Here is a 17,540-nt window from a genome sequence, read left to right as displayed (position 1 = left end):
GACAAGTTAATGCTACGGCTTCAGCAACTAATCAACGCCTGTGTTAGGGAGAATTCTCTCTTTAGGCTGAATTTCCTAACCTAGTGAGTCCCCCAGCAGCTTTGCTGGATTTCTGGAGTTTGTTTTTTTCCTCCTGCCAAGAGTGAGTCTCTTTTCCTCACACTCTTGGACATGATTTATGGTGTTCCTTTGACTGTTAATGTGTTTTATGGGCTAGGGGGTCCTTTACTCCATAGGGTCTCATGTGTTTTTACTATGTGTGTTACACAGCACCCTCCGTGCAGTGACACAGGGGTGTCATAGTGACACCCCACCATAGACTCCATACCCTGGGACTGACTACTGTCTCCCAGGGCATGTAAAGTCACCATTGGCTTTACTAGTCCCAAATTATGAACAGAAACCAGTACCAACCATCATATTGTGGACATACTTGTCGGGGCAATTCGATTGCCCCGGGGTCTGTTAGTCGAGGGGGCACGTCTCCGTCCCCCCTGATCGAGTTTTGGCTGGTGGCAGTGGAAACTACTTTTTATATTCGACCGCAAATATTTTCCTATGGGATTTTACCATTGTTCGAGGCTACCAACTTTAATTATTTAATTCTCTTAGCCTCGAACATACCGCCGGTTTATTTAATTAATATTAATTCTCCGGTTGGTATTTTTTGCCAAGACACGATTCTAAAATGGCGTTTGTGTTCTCTTCTGTGACTCAAACCCAAGTCGAGCCCTTTGTTCCACTTTTTGGCGGGTTTCTCCACAGAGGCCTCCAAAAGTGGTGCCACTCTGTCTGGGTACCACAGGGGTGTGGGAGGGGGTTTAGGCACCCTGGAACGAGTTACCTTGGTAACTCAGGTCGCACTCTTGTGTGATTGGCCCAAGTGGTGAGCCGGCCAGCTCACCACTTAGCATGTTTGAGTGACAGCTAGGCTGAGTGAATGGGGGTTTTCTGCATAAAAGCAGGGCTTTGGGGACTGAAACTTCAGAAGTCGCCACAGGACCTGAGAATCCGACGAGGGAGAAGCTGAGCCGACCTACCACGATGACACCACCGGTGGAGCCCTGCAGAACCGACTCACCACTTCCCGACGACAGAGAAGATCTCCCGGCTGGAGAGGCTTCTTCTCCTGACTGGTGGGCACAACTAGTTTACCTTTCTTTCTTCGCACCCCAGCCCGGGTTATGGTCGAACTGCCCATGCCAAGCACCCCGGCAGCCGGATTGCCACTCACCACTGAACCGCGAATCACCGGACCGCTCCTTGTACCTGAGAAACTCTGCGGCTGGTTTCTTCCCTGGCAGTGCAACGGACTCCTGTCTTCCTCCACGACGAGATCTTCTCTTCCCCCGGACGAAGCACCGACTTGCACCTGCTGCCAGGAACAACTGCCCCCGCTGGAGCATTCTCACCACTTTAAGGTACCGTGTCCTCCAGGCCTCCCTTTCTAAAGATTGCTAGAGGGTAATAATAACCCCTTCACCTTCTGGACGGGGCTGGCCGCCTCGACCCTCTAACTGGTCCCTTTCTGTGGTCCAACTCCTTTTTGAACCTTTACAAGACTTTTGTGCACTGCAACCGTGTGACCTTGGACACATTTCGTTTGGATCCTCTGAAAGTGGATCCGGCCTCTTGAACTCTAACTTCACAGTTTTACCTTGGCTTCCTCTCTTGTTGGGTTCTTGAAAAAGTGTTGGGATCTGTTTCAATTTGTTATCTGCTTTTCTCTCCCTTTTTAAAATGAACTATTAGAGTGCCATCTACGTTAAGCGCTCACCGCTGTCTGAAAATAAGTGGGGCTTTACTTAAGACTTGTCTAATATTCTTTTAAGGGAGTGTACATCTTTTAGTGACCATGTTTTTGAACTCCTTATTATTAGTGCCTTTGTGTTTTTCTAGATGTGGTTTTAAATAAATAATTATATCTCTTTTACACCAAGCCCTGGTCAGTGTTTACTTGTTCTATTGTGTACTCTTGACCTATTGTGAATACTCTGTATACTGCCTAACTCTTCTTGAGGGAAGTCTGACTGCTCAGCCACAGCTACCAAGTGAATCTGTGTGGTACAGACTGCTACCAAGTGGGTTTACTGCCAAACACCTGTAGTCCTAAATCTTTTGCAGTGGTCCCAGAGGGAACTGCACAGGTTTCTGCCTAACACTGGTGGCAGCGGTGGGATTTGTATTGAGTATACACTTTAGAGTGCTTGTTGAACACTTTAGGACAACTAACCACAGAGCTTAGCACTAAAAAGCTGATTTTCTAACTGTGTCTGCTATGGAGAGTTATACCCTAGAATCATTGTCTGCCAAAACTGCTGATTGCTTAAAAGTATTGTGTAGACATGAGAATCTCTCTGAGAAGGGCAATAAAATGGAACTTATAGAAAGATTGTTAGAAAACCAAAGTCTGGGTGGTACAGAGGAATCTACCCCCCCCCCCCAGCAAATGTAGAAAACAGTGATGGTATTGATCTGAATCAAAGTCTTGAGAATGAGTCAGAAGAGGAAAGTGAACCTAATGAAGTTAGCCACTCTGAGCCTCTGTCTGCCTTACCTACTGTACCTACTGGGCCTATACCAGGTCCTACATGTAACCCTGCTTATTTTGAACTTGAAAAAATGAAGCTTGAATTAGAGTACAAACTTTTTTAACTCAATCTGAAAGAAACCAAGAGCTAGAGTTCAGAAGAATGAATGCCCAGGTTGAGCAGAAGCAAGCTGAGTTAAGACTCGGAGAAATAGAGTTAAATCATGAGTTAGAAATGAAAAAGTTGTCTGTGGAAAATGCTTCTCTCTCCTCTGGTTCTTCTACGAGTTCCAGTCCCAAAAGACCCCGGATGCCTACGGAATTAGTGGGTATGTATGAACCTAGATTGGATGGGTTGGATTGGTTGAAAATGTTTGAGTATAATCATGGGCTCCAGGACATCACAGGGAATGAGTTACTCCCCTGGTTGTTCTCTAGGCTTCCCCCTGTTGCAACTGATGTGGTAATGGAGTTGGGGGAGGTGGATGAGAAGGATTATGAATGTGTGAAACTAGCTTTGATAGCTAGATTTGGGAAGACCCCTTCACAGTACCTTAAGAGATTTAGGACCCTCAAAAAGCATGATGGTACCCCTTGGGCTACCTGGGTGAGTGAAAGTTTGAAAAACTTAGAGGGATGTATTAAGGGTTACAGAGTTAACACTTATGAAGGAATGAAGAATCTTGTAATGTTGGAGTCAATTTATGATGCCTGCTCTCCTGAGCTCAGACAGCACTTGGCTGATTCAAAGGAATTAGATTCCAGGAAGTTAGCTAAGGCTGCCGGCTTGTGGGTTGCCAACAGAGCCACTCACAAGGATTCTGGGGTTACTCAGAAAAAGGATGAGGGAAAACAGCCAAAATAGGACTCCAAAGAGAATTCCAATAATTCCAATTCCAAAGAGGGCCCCAAACAAAACCAAAAGGGTAAGCCACAAGGGAAACCAAATCAGGCTAGTGTACCTCCTGGTGCCAAACCAGAAGGAGGTCAGAACAAGCCACCATTCCAGAAAGTATTTGGTAAATGCTTTGTTTGTGGCTCTACTGACCATGTGAAAGGAGATCCCAGATGTAAGGGTAAACCTTCAGGGGTCCAGCTTGTCTTCTTAGCCTTTGCTCCAGAGGACGAAGTACAAATGGCAAGTGGAAACTTTCTATTACTGGCTGATGAACCCATTGGAGTCTCAGCTAGTGTTTCTTTAGTGTCTCTGGGCCTGTGGGAACAACAGAACTTAGAAGTCTATAATTCTATCCCTGATAATACTAACGAGTATTAGAAGGACAGTGTCCAGGTGAATGGTCAGGAGACTCCTGCCATTAGAGACACTGGGGCCAGCATAACTGTGGTGGATGAATCATTTTTTCAGGCTGAGGATGTTGCTAAGGCACCCAAACGCCTCACCAAGTTAGCTGGAGGGCCTGTGCAGATGCTTCCACAATTACCAGTTCTCATCCAGTGTAATGACATGACTGTGAAGATACCTGTCAGCATACAAAGTGAGGTGCCAGGAAGGGTTCTGCTGGGTAATGACCTGAAAACTCTTGGAGTAGTGTCACATACCCCCAGACCTCCTAGTAAAAGGTTACAGGAGCTCACCAGACCTGCAAGGGAGAGAACCATGAGAGGTACTCCCAAGGAGATGATGAAGAAAGAGATCACTCCTGCTCCACTAAAGATGTCAGCTGCTGTCTCTAAGAAACCAGAAGCAAAGGGGAAACCTAAGACTTCTAACAAGAAACCAGCAGTCAGCACTCGAGTGCAGCCAACAAGGACTTCCCCTAGGTTGTCCAAAGTTACACCCGTAACTCCCCCTCCAGCTGAGGCTGAGAGGGAGGTACAACCCTGTGTGGTTGAACTAGACTCTGAAGAAGAGCTAATGAAAGGCCAGGAATTCATTGGAGATCTGGATCCTGTTGACCATCCTGAGCAGCAGTCTTTACTGGCAGAAGGTGGACCCAACAGGGCAGACTTCAGTAAGAGACAGAAAGAATGTCCAACTCTGGAAGGTCTTCGCCACCAGGCAGATGCTCAGACTGAAGGGCAAGAGCATGGGAAATATAGGTTACATTGGGAAGATGGCCTCTTCTACAGTGAACCAACCGAGTCTGCGCCTGGGGACAACAAACGACCTGTAGTACCCCAAGAGAACAGACTACAGTTCTTGCAGTTAGCCCATGAGATTCCTTTGGCTGGTCACTCGAGTTTCAAGAAGACTAAGGAAAGGCTCTCACTCTACTTCTATTGGCCAAATATGGGGGCCGAAGTAGATAAATACTGCAGGAGCTGCCACACCTGCCAGACTTCTGGTAAGGTTGGCTCAAAGAATGTGGCACCTTTAGTGCCTCTCCCAGTTGTGGGAGTCCCATTTCAGAGAGTAGGGATTGACATTGTTGGTACCCTTGATCCTCCAACTTTCTCAGGCAAAAGGTTTATACTTGTTGTAGTAGACCATGCTACTAGGTACCCTGAGGCAATTCCTATGAGGACTGTTACAGCTCCGGCTGTGGCTAAGGCCCTCCTTGGTATTTTTACCAGGGTTGGGTTTCCTAAGGAAGTAATCTCTGACAGGGGGTCAAAATTTATGTCCCACTACATGAAAGCCATGTGGAAAACCTGCAGAGTTACTTACAAGTTCTCAACCGCATACCACCCTCAGACAAATGGACTGGTTGAAAGGTTCAACAGAACCACGAAGAGCATGATAGATGCTTTAGAGGACCCCGTTAAAAGAAAGTGGGATCTTCTACTGCCATGCCTTCTCTTTGCTTATAGAGAAGTCCCTCAGGAGGGAGTAGGTTATTCTCCCTTTGAACTTCTCTATGGTCATCCGGTCAGAGGTCCATTGGCCCTGTTCAAGGAGGGGTTGGAGAGTGCTCCTTCCCCCAAGCCAGTCAGAGTGACTTACTATGTGATAGGTCTCCGCAGGAGAATGTCACAAATGATGGCAGAAGCAAGTGATAACTTGAAAGCTGGACAAGCATTGGTCAAGCACTGGCATGACCAAAAGGCTAACATGGTTGAGTTTACTCAAGACCAGCTAATTCTCGTTATGATTCCAACAAGGCAGAGGGCCTTGCAAGACAAATGGATGGGACCCTTCAAAGTTGTGGGTAAACTTGGAGAGGTCAACTATCTGGTGGACTTGGGCAACCCCAAGGAGGCTCCAACAGTCTTCCACACCAACAGACTAAAAGTGTATGTCTCCAGACCTGATGTAGGAGCTTTGCTTCTAGCATCATCAGAGGAAGAAGAAGAGAGTGAAGCTCTTCCTGATCTCCTCAGAGGCTTACCATTAGATGAAAAGATTGAAGGAGTACATCTCTCTTCAAATCTGACACCTGAGCAACAGGAGGAGTGCAAATCTATGTTGAATCAGTTTGCCTCTCTGTTCTCACTTTCACCAGGCTTGACCCCTTGGGGACAGCATGACATACTCACTGGTGACTGTCTGCCAGTCAAAAGCAGAGGATATCGAATGTCAGAAAATGTAAGAACCCACATCAAAGGTGAGGTCAGCAAGATGCTTGATCTCGGGATAATAGAGCCCTCTACTAGTCCATGGTCTAGCACAGTTGTGTTAGTACCAAAGGCAGGACCTAAAGAACTTAGATTCTGTGTGGACTACAGAGCTCTTAATGCAGTCACCAAGACTGATGCCCACCCTTTGCCAAGGACAGATGAGTTGGTGAATAGACTTGGTGCAGCCAAGTTCCTCAGCACATTTGACTTGAAGTCAGGCTATTGGCAAATAGACCTGATAGACCATGCCAAGGAGAAAACTGCATTTTCTACCCCAGTTGGCTTATACCAGTTTAAGGTTATGCCTTTTGGATTGAAAAATGCACCTGCTACGTTTCAAAGGATGATAAACCAGGTTCTGAATGGGATCAAGGACTTCTGCATGGCATACTTTGATGACATAGCAGTGTTCAGCAATTCCTGGGAGGAACATGTGGACCACCTAAGATATGTTTTGCAGGCTCTTGGAAAGGCCAATCTGACCATAAAGGCAAGTAAATTCCAGATTGGACAGAGTAAGGTGGTCTACCTTGGACATGAGGTAGGAGGTGGAGAAATAAGGCCTTTGCCCAGTAAGATTGAAGCTGTGCAAAATTGGACAACACCTACTACTCAGACCCAGGTGAGAGCCTTCTTAGGTCTCACTGGGTATTACAGGAATTTCATTGAGAACTATGGGTCCATAGCTTCTCCACTGAATGTCATCTCCTCTCCTAAATTCCCTAAAAAGGTTAGATGGAATGAGGAATGCAATCAGGCCTTTGAAACCCTGAAAAAGGCTCTTTGCCAAGCCCCAGTACTCAGAGCTCCTGACTACCACCAAACTTTCATTGTGCAAACAGATGCTTTCAATGTAGGAATAGGTGCAGTCCTCAGTCAACTGGATGGGAAAGGTAGGGAACACCCCATTTGCTTCATCAGCCGAAAGCTGAAGGATCCTGAGACAAGGTGGGCAACAATCGAAAGAGAATGCTTTGCTATTGTGTGGGCACTGAAGAAGTTTAGACCATACTTGTATGGTTCTACTTTTGTCATTCAGACTGACCACCAACCCTTGAGATGGTTAATGCAAATGAAATGGGGAAAATCCAAAACTATTGAGATGGTCAATCTGCCTTCAAGGGTTTGATTTCACCATTGAGCACAGGTCAGGGTGTCACCATCAAAATGCTGATGGACTCTCTAGGATGTTTGTCATCGACTAGAGGTATGAGGTTCATCCAGGAGTGGATTAAATCCTCCTGTCCCTTAGTCTGGGGGGGGGCGAGTGTTAGGGAGGATTCTCTCTTTAGGCTGAATTTCCTAACCTAGTGAGTCCCCCAGCAGCTTTGCTGGATTTCTGGAGTTTATTTTTTTCCTCCTGCCAAGAGTGAGACTCTTTTCCTCCCACTCTTAGACATGATTTATGGTATTCCTTTGATTGGTAATGTGTTTTATGGACTATGGGGTCCTTTACTGCATAGGGTCTCATGTGTGTTTCCTATGTGTGTTACACAGCACCCTCCGTGCCGTAACACAGGGGTGTCATAGTAACACCCCACCATAGACTCCATACCCTAGGACTGACTACTGTCTCCCAGGGCATGTAAAGTCACCATTGGCTTTACTAGTCCCAAATTATTAACAGAAACCAGTACAAACCATCATATTGTGGACATACTGGTCGGGGCAATTCGTTTGCCCCGGGGTCTGTTAGTCGAGGGGGCACGTCTCCGTCCCCCCTGATCGAGTTTAGGCTGGTGGCAGTGGAAACTACTTTTTATATTCGACCGCGGATATTTTCCTATGGGAGTTTCCCATTGTTCGAGGCTACCAACTTGAATTATTTAATTCCCTTAGCCTCGAACATATCGCCGGTTTATTTAATTAATATTAATTCTCCGGTTGGTATTTTTTGCCAAGACTCGATTCTAAAATGGCGTTTGTGTTCTCTTCTGTGACTCCAACCCAAGTCGAGCCCTTTGTTCCACTTTTTGGCGGGTTTCTCCACAGAAGCCTCCAAACGTGGTGCCACTCTGTCTGGGTACCACAGGGGGTGTGGAAGGGGGTTTAGGCACCCTGGACCGAGTTACCTTGGTAACTCAGGTCGCACTCTTCTGTGATTGACCCAAGTGGTGAGCCGGCCGGCTCACCACTTAGCATGTTTGAGTGACAGCTAGGCTGAGTGAATGGGGGTTTTCTGCATAAAAGCAGGACTTTGGGGACTGGAACTTCAGAAGTCGCCACAGGACCTGAGAATCCGACGAGGGAGAAGCTGAGCCGACCTACCACGACGACACCACCGGTGGAGCCCTGCAGAACCGACTCACCACTTCCCGACGACAGAGAAGATCTCCCGGCTGGAGAGACTTCTTCCCCTAACTGGTGGGCACAACCAGTTTACCTTTCTTTCTTCGCACCCCAGCCCGGGTTGTGGTCAAACTGCCCGTGCCAAGCACCCCGGCAGCCGGATTGCCACTCACCACTGAACCGCGAATCACCGGACAGCTCCTTGTACCTGAGAAACTCTGCGGCTGGTTTCTTCCCTGGCAGTGCAACGGACTCCTGTCTTCCTCCACGACGAGAGCCTCTCTTCCCCCGGACGAAGCACCGACGTGCACCCGCTGCCAGGAACAACTGCCCCCGCTGGAGCATTTCTTACCACTTTAAGGTACCGTGTCCGCCAGGCCTCCCTTTCTAAAGATTGCTAGAAGGTAATAATAACCCCTTAACCTTCTGGACTGGGCTGGCCGCCTTGACCCTCTAACTGGTACCTTTCTGTGGTCCAACTCCTTTTTGAACCTTTACAAGACTTTTGTGCACTGCAACCGTGTGACCTTGGACACATTTCGTTTGGATCCTCTGAAAGTGGATCCGGCCTCTTGAACTCTAACTTCACGGTTTTACCTTGCCTTCCTCTCTTGTTGTGTTCTTGAAAAAGTGTTGGGATCTGTTTCAATTTGTTCTCTGCTTTTCTCTCCCTTTTTAAAACAAACTATTAGAGTGCCATCTACGTTAAGCACTCACCGCTGTCTGAAAATAAGTGGGGCTTAACTTAAGACTTGTCTAATTATCTATTAAGGGAGTGTATATCTTTTAGTGAGCGTGTTTTTGAACTGCTTATTATTAGTGCCTGTGTGTTTTTCTAGATGTGGTTTTAAATAAATAATTATATCTCTTTTACACCAAGCCCTGGTCAGTGTTTACTTGTTCTATTGTGTACTCTTGACCTATTGTGAATACTCTGTATACTGCCTAACTCTTCTTGAGGGAAGGCTACCAAGTGAATTTGTGTGGTACAGACTGCTACCAAGTGTGTTTACTGCCAAACACCTGTAGTCCTAAATCTTTTGCAGTGGTCCCAGAGGGAACTGCACAGGTTTCTGCCTAACAGCCTGCAGACCATTTCTAACAACAGGTAGTTGCATTACCTTAGCCAGAGCTTTGATGTTGTCGAGACTTGACTACTGCAACTCTTTGTACCTAGGCACGAGTAGTTACAATTTAAAAAAATGACAAGTTCTCTGGACTAATGTCTTAAGAGCAGCTCTCAATATACCAAGAGCCAAACATCACGCCGGCTAGGAGATGAGCCCATTGGTCCCAATCCAAGACCGAATAGCCTTCAAAACTCTCTCTATGCCGCATAAATGTCTACCTAACACAGCCCCTAAATAACTGGCGAACACATTCTCAAAAAACCAAACCAATACACCCACACGTTCATCGTAAGTACATCTGCAAAAAATCCTCAGATTCAAACTACTGAAAGTAAGGGATAAGAGCTTCCCAGTGCTAGCGGCCAAACTCTGGAACTCTATGCCCCCAGCTATTAGAGCTCAACCCTCATTCTGGACCTACAGAAAAAATGGGAAAACCAGGTTCTTCGCTCAGGAGGTCTAACACTTGAAACACCAGCCTAGCTCTAACTTATCTCTATAAAGAAATGCACATACATGAATCTGTACATTCCTAATGCTATGAAATGTAATGCTTTAACTAATTATAATTATGTGAATTGTACCATATTGCAATATTGCTACTATCTGAAATGTAGTGTCAATGTCCTGAAATGTAAACTTTGCAAGGCGCCAAATACCCTCGGGTTTGGTGCGCTATAGAAATTAACCAATAAATATATAAATAAACCAGTTTTGAATATATAAAATCTCAGCAACAGTCTCACAACCTAATGAGCTACCTTGGGGCTATTAATATAGCAAGCCCTAAGGTGGAGTGGTGAAAAGTGACTGCACACCCAATGTGTGGACATTCTGGACTGGGTGCCAGGAGAAGCATTTTATGACTGTGTGGATCTGGTGGAGGGGTGATCATCAGAACTAGTCCGAGGGAGAGTGTTGGACCAACATCACCACGCTCAATATTTTGGCAAATTCTGTCTAGAAGGGGGCTATCTGTTAGTTGCGGCCACAGTGCGCTCATGGGGTACTTGTGTGCTCACCATCATGAACGACAGGACCAGCAGGCCCAGTGGGTGCGCGTGCGCTGAGACAGCAAGGGGCGCTGACAGCAATGCCCAAGTTTGATATTTCATGGGCCCCATCAAGTCTGGGACAAGGTGGAGGCTTTGGATACATCGACTCGACATGTACTTCGGGGCCACGGGTGAGACAGATGAGGACAACAAAGGGGCCACACTTCTATACTCGCCAGGACCAGCGGTGCATGAAGTCTTTCAGTCCCTGACACCTGTGGATGATCGTACACGGCGGCCAAGACGACACTGTGCGAGCACGTCATGCCGCCGGCCAACCCGGACCATGAATGCTTTGTTATGTGCAGTGCTAGACAGAGGGACGATGAGTCTGTAGACACTTTCTATGGACGTCTGCGCCGGATGTCACAGTTGTGTGCCTGGGAGAACCCCCAAACCATGGTCAGGAACCAACTCATTGTCATAGGTTGCGCAGTGAACCCAGGTAGGTGTTGGGTGGCTGTGCTGAAGTAAGGGGGCAGGTAAGTGCACACATCAGGAAGCTAAACAAGAATGAAGAATAGACAAGGTAATTTAGAACGATGGAACAGGAAGAAAAGACGGTTCTCATTAGTGAACAAGAAGGGATGGAAACCATGCACTGGACAAACAATGAGGAATCCCACTAGGGGTGTATACACAGGTTGGACTAGAGACTGCCCACAGATATAAGGGAATCTCAATGCCTCTCTCTAAGTTACTTTAAAGGCACCACTCCTTGCAAGGCCATTGAAGGGGGAAGCAGGAGTAGCTTCTGTGTCTGAACCCTAGGGCATAAACAAGGAGTGTACTTAGACGAGACAAGCCGGTATGTGTCTAGCCGGAACCTACAGCGGATGCCCTCTGAGGGAACAGAATGCAACACACTGTTACATTAAATTCAGTATAGACTACAAATAAAACAAGACAAGGGAAGGGGCAGAGATTGCCTGATGGGAACCCCCGCAGCCAAACTCTGAACAAAGGAATAACAGAAGCACAAGAGAGGACAAGAACGGTAACATAGATAACTAGGGAAAACTAGGCAGTCAAGTAAGCAAGGTTCAGACGGGGGAAAAGCAAGTAGAAAAGAATCTATTTTCAATATTACAGGAGACTGGAACTGCAGACAGGTACGCGGAAACTGTAAATCTGGACTGGTATATCAAGGGCAGGACTGAAGACAGAAAATAGGGAAATTGTAGCTCTGAAGTGGGATAACGAGGGCAGGATAGAAGACAGATTCCAAGGAAACTGGGCCATGTGTTAATATCCCCGCAAATATTGCGATACAAAAATACTGCTATATTTTTGTGGCGATATTGACCCATAAACCCTGCGGGGGACACCCCCACATTATTTTAAAATGTGCGGGGGACACCCTCGCAACTCCCGATCCCACAAATGATCCCCGCCAAAAATATCGCCTATGGCGAGACAAACGGCCATATGTACGGCAATATTTTGGGTGGGGATATTTTGTAGAGATACCGGAAACTGTAGCTCTGAAGTGGGATGACAAGGGCAGGACCGAAAACAGAAGATGGATAACAGGGAAACCCAGGGCTGGAACTTGGAAGCTAAAGCCAAGAAACACAGACTGAAGGAAAGGAAGAAAGAACAGCAGGAAGGGAGCCAGATAATAGGAGGTAGAGAGCAAGGGGCTGCAAACGGGGAACAATGACTGTAACAGAAGAGCAGGGCTGCAATGCAGGAAGCTCAGAAGAGCAGGGCAGAAGGCAGAGGGGGGTAGCAGGCTGCAAGGCAGGGAGCACAGAGGAGCAGGGCAGAGGAGAAGGCAGAGGAGAGTAGCAGGCTGCAAGGCAGGGAGCCCAGAGGAGCAGGGCAGAAAGCAGAGGAGAGTAGCAGGCTGCAAGGCAGGGAGCACAGAGGAGCAGGGCAGAAGGCAGAAGAGAGTAGCTGCTGCAAGGCAGGGAGCACAGAGGAGCAGGGCAGAAGGCAGAGGAGAGTAGCTGCTGCAAGGCAGGGAGCCCAGAGGAGTAGGTCAGAAGGCAGAGGAGAGTAGCAGGCTGCTAGGCAGGGAGCCCAGAGGAGTAGGTCAGAAGGCAGAGGAGAGTAGCAGGCTGCAAGGCAGGGAGGCCAGAGTAGCAGGGCAGAAGGCAGGGGAGAGTAGCAGGCTGCAAGGCAGGTGTTAGGCAGAATCCTGTGCAGTGCCCTTAGGGACCACTACACCTGATTAAGACCACAGGTGGCAATACAAGTTTTACCTTTGGTACAAGCCTGTACTACTATGTCAGAGTGGTAGCAGTGGCAGAGCAGCCAGGCTTATCTCAAGAGTATATGAGCAGTAGCAGAGATTACACAAAGGGACCACAATTACTGTGACTCAAGCAAACACTGACTCAAGGTTTCAGGTAAAAAATATAAGTACATTTATTTTTAAACCATCAGTTATAAACACAAAACCTCTATTAAACTAGAAACAAAACCACAAGTTTTCTAACTGTGTCTGCTATGGAGAGTTATACCCTAGAATCATTGTCTGCCAAAACTGCTGATTGCTTAAAAGTATTGTGTAGACGTGAGAATCTCTCTGAGAAGGGCAAGAAAATGGAACTTATAGAAAGATTGTTAGAAAACCAAAGTCTGGGTGGTACAGAGGAATCTACCCCCCCCCCCAGCAAATGTAGAAAACAGTGATGGTATTGATCTGAATCAAAGTCTTGAGAATGAGTCAGAAGAGGAAAGTGAACATAATGAAGTTAGCCACTCTGAGCCTCTGTCTGCCTTACCTCCTGTACCTACTGGGCCTATACCAGGTCCTACATGTAACCCTGCTTATTTTGAACTTGAAAAAATGAAGCTTGAATTAGAGTACAAACTTTTTTAACTCAATCTGAAAGAAACCAAGAGCTAGAGTTCAGAAGAATGAATGCCCAGGTTGAGCAGAAGCAAGCTGAGTTAAGACTCGGAGAAATAGAGCTAAATCATGAGTTAGAAATGAAAACGTTGTCTGTGGAAAATGCTTCTCTCTCCTCTGGTTCTTCTAGGAGTTCCAGTCCCAAAAGACCCCGGATGCCTAAGGAATTAGTGGGTATGTATGAACCTAGATTGGATGGGTTGGATTGGTTGAAAATGTTTGAGTATAATCATGGGCTCCAGGACATCACAGGGAATGAGTTACTCCCCTGGTTGTTCTCTAGGCTTCCCCCTGTTGCAACTGATGTGGTAATGGAGTTGGGGGAGGTGGATGAGAAGGATTATGAATGTGTGAAACTAGCTTTGATAGCTAGATTTGGGAAGACCCCTTCACAGTACCTTAAGAGATTTAGGACCCTCAAAAAGCATGATGGTACCCCTTGGGCTACCTGGGTGAGTGAAAGTTTGAAAAACTTAGAGGGATGGATTAAGGGTTACAGAGTTAACACTTATGAAGGAATGAAGAATCTTGTAATGTTGGAGTCAATTTATGATGCCTGCTCTCCTGAGCTCAGACAGCACTTGGCTGATTCAAAGGAATTAGATTCCAGGAAGTTAGCTAAGGCTGCCGGCTTGTGGGTTGCCAACAGAGCCACTCACAAGGATTCTGGGGCTACTCAGAAAAAGGATGAGGGAAAACAGCCAAAATAGGACTCCAAAGAGAATTCCAATAATTCCAATTCCAAAGAGGGCCCCAAACAAAACCAAAAGGGTATGCCACAAGGGAAACCAAATCAGGCTAGTGTACCTCCTGGTGCCAAACCAGAAGGAGGTCAGAACAAGCCACCATTCCAGAAAGTATTTGGTAAATGCTTTGTTTGTGGCTCTACTGACCATGTGAAAGGAGATCCCAGATGTAAGGGTAAACCTTCAGGGGTCCAGCTTGTCTCCTTAGCCTTCGCTCCAGAGGAGGAAGTACAAATGGCAAGTGGAAACTTTCTATTACTGGCTGATGAACCCATTGGAGTCTTAGCTAGTGTTTCTTTAGTGTCTCTGGGCCTGTGGGAACAACAGAACTTAGAAGTCTATAATTCTATCCGAGATAATACTAAAGAGTATTATAAGGACAGTGTCCAGGTGAATGGTCAGGAGACTCCTGCCATTAGAGACACTGGGGCCAGCATAACTGTGGTGGATGAATCATTTTTTCAGGCTGAGGATGTTGCTAAGGCACCCAAATGCCTCACCAAGTTAGCTGGAGGGCCTGTGCAGATGCTTCCACAATTACCAGTTCTCATCCAGTGTAATGACATGACTGTGAAGATACCTGTCAGCATACAAAGTGAGGTGCCAGGAAGGGTTCTGCTGGGTAATGACTTGAAAACTCTTGGAGTAGTGTCACATACCCCCAGACCTCCTAGTAAAAGGTTACAGGAGCTCACCAGACCTGCAAGGGAGAGAACCATGAGAGGTACTCCCAAGGAGATGATGAAGAAAGAGATCACTCCTGCTCCACTAAAGATGTCAGCTGCTGTCTCTAAGAAACCAGAAGCAAAGGGGAAACCTAAGACTTCTAACAAGAAACCAGCAGTCAGCATTCCAGTGCAGCCAACAAGGACTTCCCCTAGGTTGTCCAAAGTTACACCCGTAACTCCCCCTCCAGCTGAGGCTGAGAGGGAGGTACAACCCTGTGTGGTTGAACTAGACTCTGAAGAAGAGCTAATGAAAGGCCAGGAATTCATTGGAGATCTGGATCCTGTTGACCATCCTGAGCTGCAGTCTTTACTGGCAGAAGGTGGACCCAACAGGGCAGACTTCAGTAAGGGACAGAAAGAATGTCCAACTCTGGAAGGTCTTCGCCACCAGGCAGATGCTCAGACTGAAGGGCAAGAGCATGGGAAATATAGGTTACATTGGGAAGATGGCCTCTTCTACAGTGAACCAACCGAGTCTGCGCCTGGGGACAACAAACGACCTGTAGTACCCCAAGAAAACAGACTACAGTTCTTGCAGTTAGCCCATGAGATTCCTTTGGCTGGTCACTCGAGTTTCAAGAAGACTAAGGAAAGGCTCTCACTCTACTTCTATTGGCCAAAGATGGGGGCCGAAGTAGATAAATACTGCAGGAGCTGCCACACCTGCCAGACTTCTGGTAAGGTTGGCTCCAAGAATGTGGCACCTTTAGTGCCTCTCCCAGTTGTGGGAGTCCCATTTCAGAGAGTAGGGATTGACATTGTTGGTACCCTTGATCCTCCAACTTTCTCAGGCAAAAGGTTTATACTTGTTGTAGTAGACCATGCTACTAGGTACCCTGAGGCAATTCCTATGAGGACTGTTACAGCTCCGGCTGTGGCTAAGGCCCTCCTTGGTATTTTTACCAGGGTTGGGTTTCCTAAGGAAGTAATCTCTGACAGGGGGTCAAAATTTATGTCCCACTACATGAAAGCCATGTGGAAAACCTGCAGAGTTACTTACAAGTTCTCAACCGCATACCACCCTCAGACAAATGGGCTGGTTGAAAGGTTCAACAGAACCATGAAGAGCATGATAGGTGCTTTAGAGGACCCCCTTAAAAGAAAGTGGGATCTTCTACTGCCATGCCTTCTCTTTGCTTATAGCAAAGTCCCTCAGGAGGGAGTAGGTTATTCTCCCTTTGAACTTCTCTATGGTCATCCGGTCAGAGGTCCATTGGCCCTGTTCAAGGAGGGGTTGGAGAGTGCTCCTTCCCCCAAGCCAGTCAGAGTGACTTACTATGTGATAGGTCTCCGCAGAAGAATGTCACAAATGATGGCAGAAGCAAGTGATAACTTGAAAGCTGGACAAGCATTGGTCAAGCACTGGCATGACCAAAAGGCTAACATGGTTGAGTTTACTCAAGACCAGCTAATTCTCGTTATGATTCCAACAAGACAAATGGATGGGACCCTTCAAAGTTGTGGGTAAACTTGGAGAGGTCAACTATCTGGTGGACTTGGGCAACCCCAAGGAGGCTCCAACAGTCTTCCACACCAACAGACTAAAAGTGTACGTCTCCAGACCTGATGTAGCAGCTTTGCTTCTAGCATCATCAGAGGAAGAAGAAGAGAGTGAAGCTCTTCCTGATCTCCTCAGAGGCTTACCATTAGATGAAAAGATTGAAGGAGTAAATCTCTCTTCAAATCTGACACCTGAGCAACAGGAGGAGTGCAAATATATGTTGAATCAGTTTGCCTCTCTGTTCTCACTTTCACCAGGCTTGACCCCTTGGGGACAGCATGACATACTCACTGGTGACTGTCTGCCAGTCAAAAGCAGAGGATATCGAATGTCAGAAAATGTAAGAACCCACATCAAAGGTGAGGTCAGCAAGATGCTTTATCTCGGGGTAATAGAGCCCTCTACTAGTCCATGGTCTAGCACAGTTGTGTTAGTACCAAAGGCAGGACCTAAAGAACGTAGATTCTGTGTGGACTACAGAGCTCTTAATGCAGTCACCAAGACTGATGCCCACCCTTTGCCAAGGACAGATGAGTTGGTGAATAGACTTGGTGCAGCCAAGTTCCTCAGCACATTTGACTTGAAGTCAGGCTATTGGCAAATAGCCCTGATAGACCATGCCAAGGAGAAAACTGCATTTTCTACCCCAGTTGGCTTATACCAGTTTAAGGTTATGCCTTTTGGATTGAAAAATGCACCTGCTACGTTTCAAAGGATGATAAACCAGGTTCTGAATGGGATCAAGGACTTCTGCATGGCATACTTTGATGACATAGCAGTGTTCAGCAATTCCTGGGAGGAACATGTGGACCACCTAAGATATGTTTTGCAGGCTCTTGGAAAGGCCAATCTGACCATAAAGGCAAGTAAATGCCATATTGGACAGAGTAAGGTGGTCTACCTTGGACATGAGGTAGGAGGTGGAGAAATAAGGCCTTTGCCCAGTAAGATTGAAGCTGAGCAAAATTGGACAACACCTACTACTCAGACCCAGGTGAGAGCCTTCTTAGGTCTCACTGGGTATTACAGGAATTTCATTGAGAACTATGGGCCCATAGCTTCTCCACTGAATGTCATCTCCTCTCCTAAATTCCCTAAAAAGGTTAGATGGAATGAGGAATGCAATCAGGCCTTTGAAACCCTGAAAAAGGCTCTTTGCCAAGCCCCAGTACTCAGAGCTCC

The sequence above is a fragment of the Ambystoma mexicanum genome, chromosome 4q (genome assembly GCF_040938575.1).
Source record: "Ambystoma mexicanum isolate Mex_15411 chromosome 4q, UKY_AmexF1_1, whole genome shotgun sequence".
In the NCBI taxonomy this organism is placed as follows: domain Eukaryota; kingdom Metazoa; phylum Chordata; class Amphibia; order Caudata; family Ambystomatidae; genus Ambystoma; species Ambystoma mexicanum.
Note: the sequence above shows the minus strand (reverse complement) of the source record.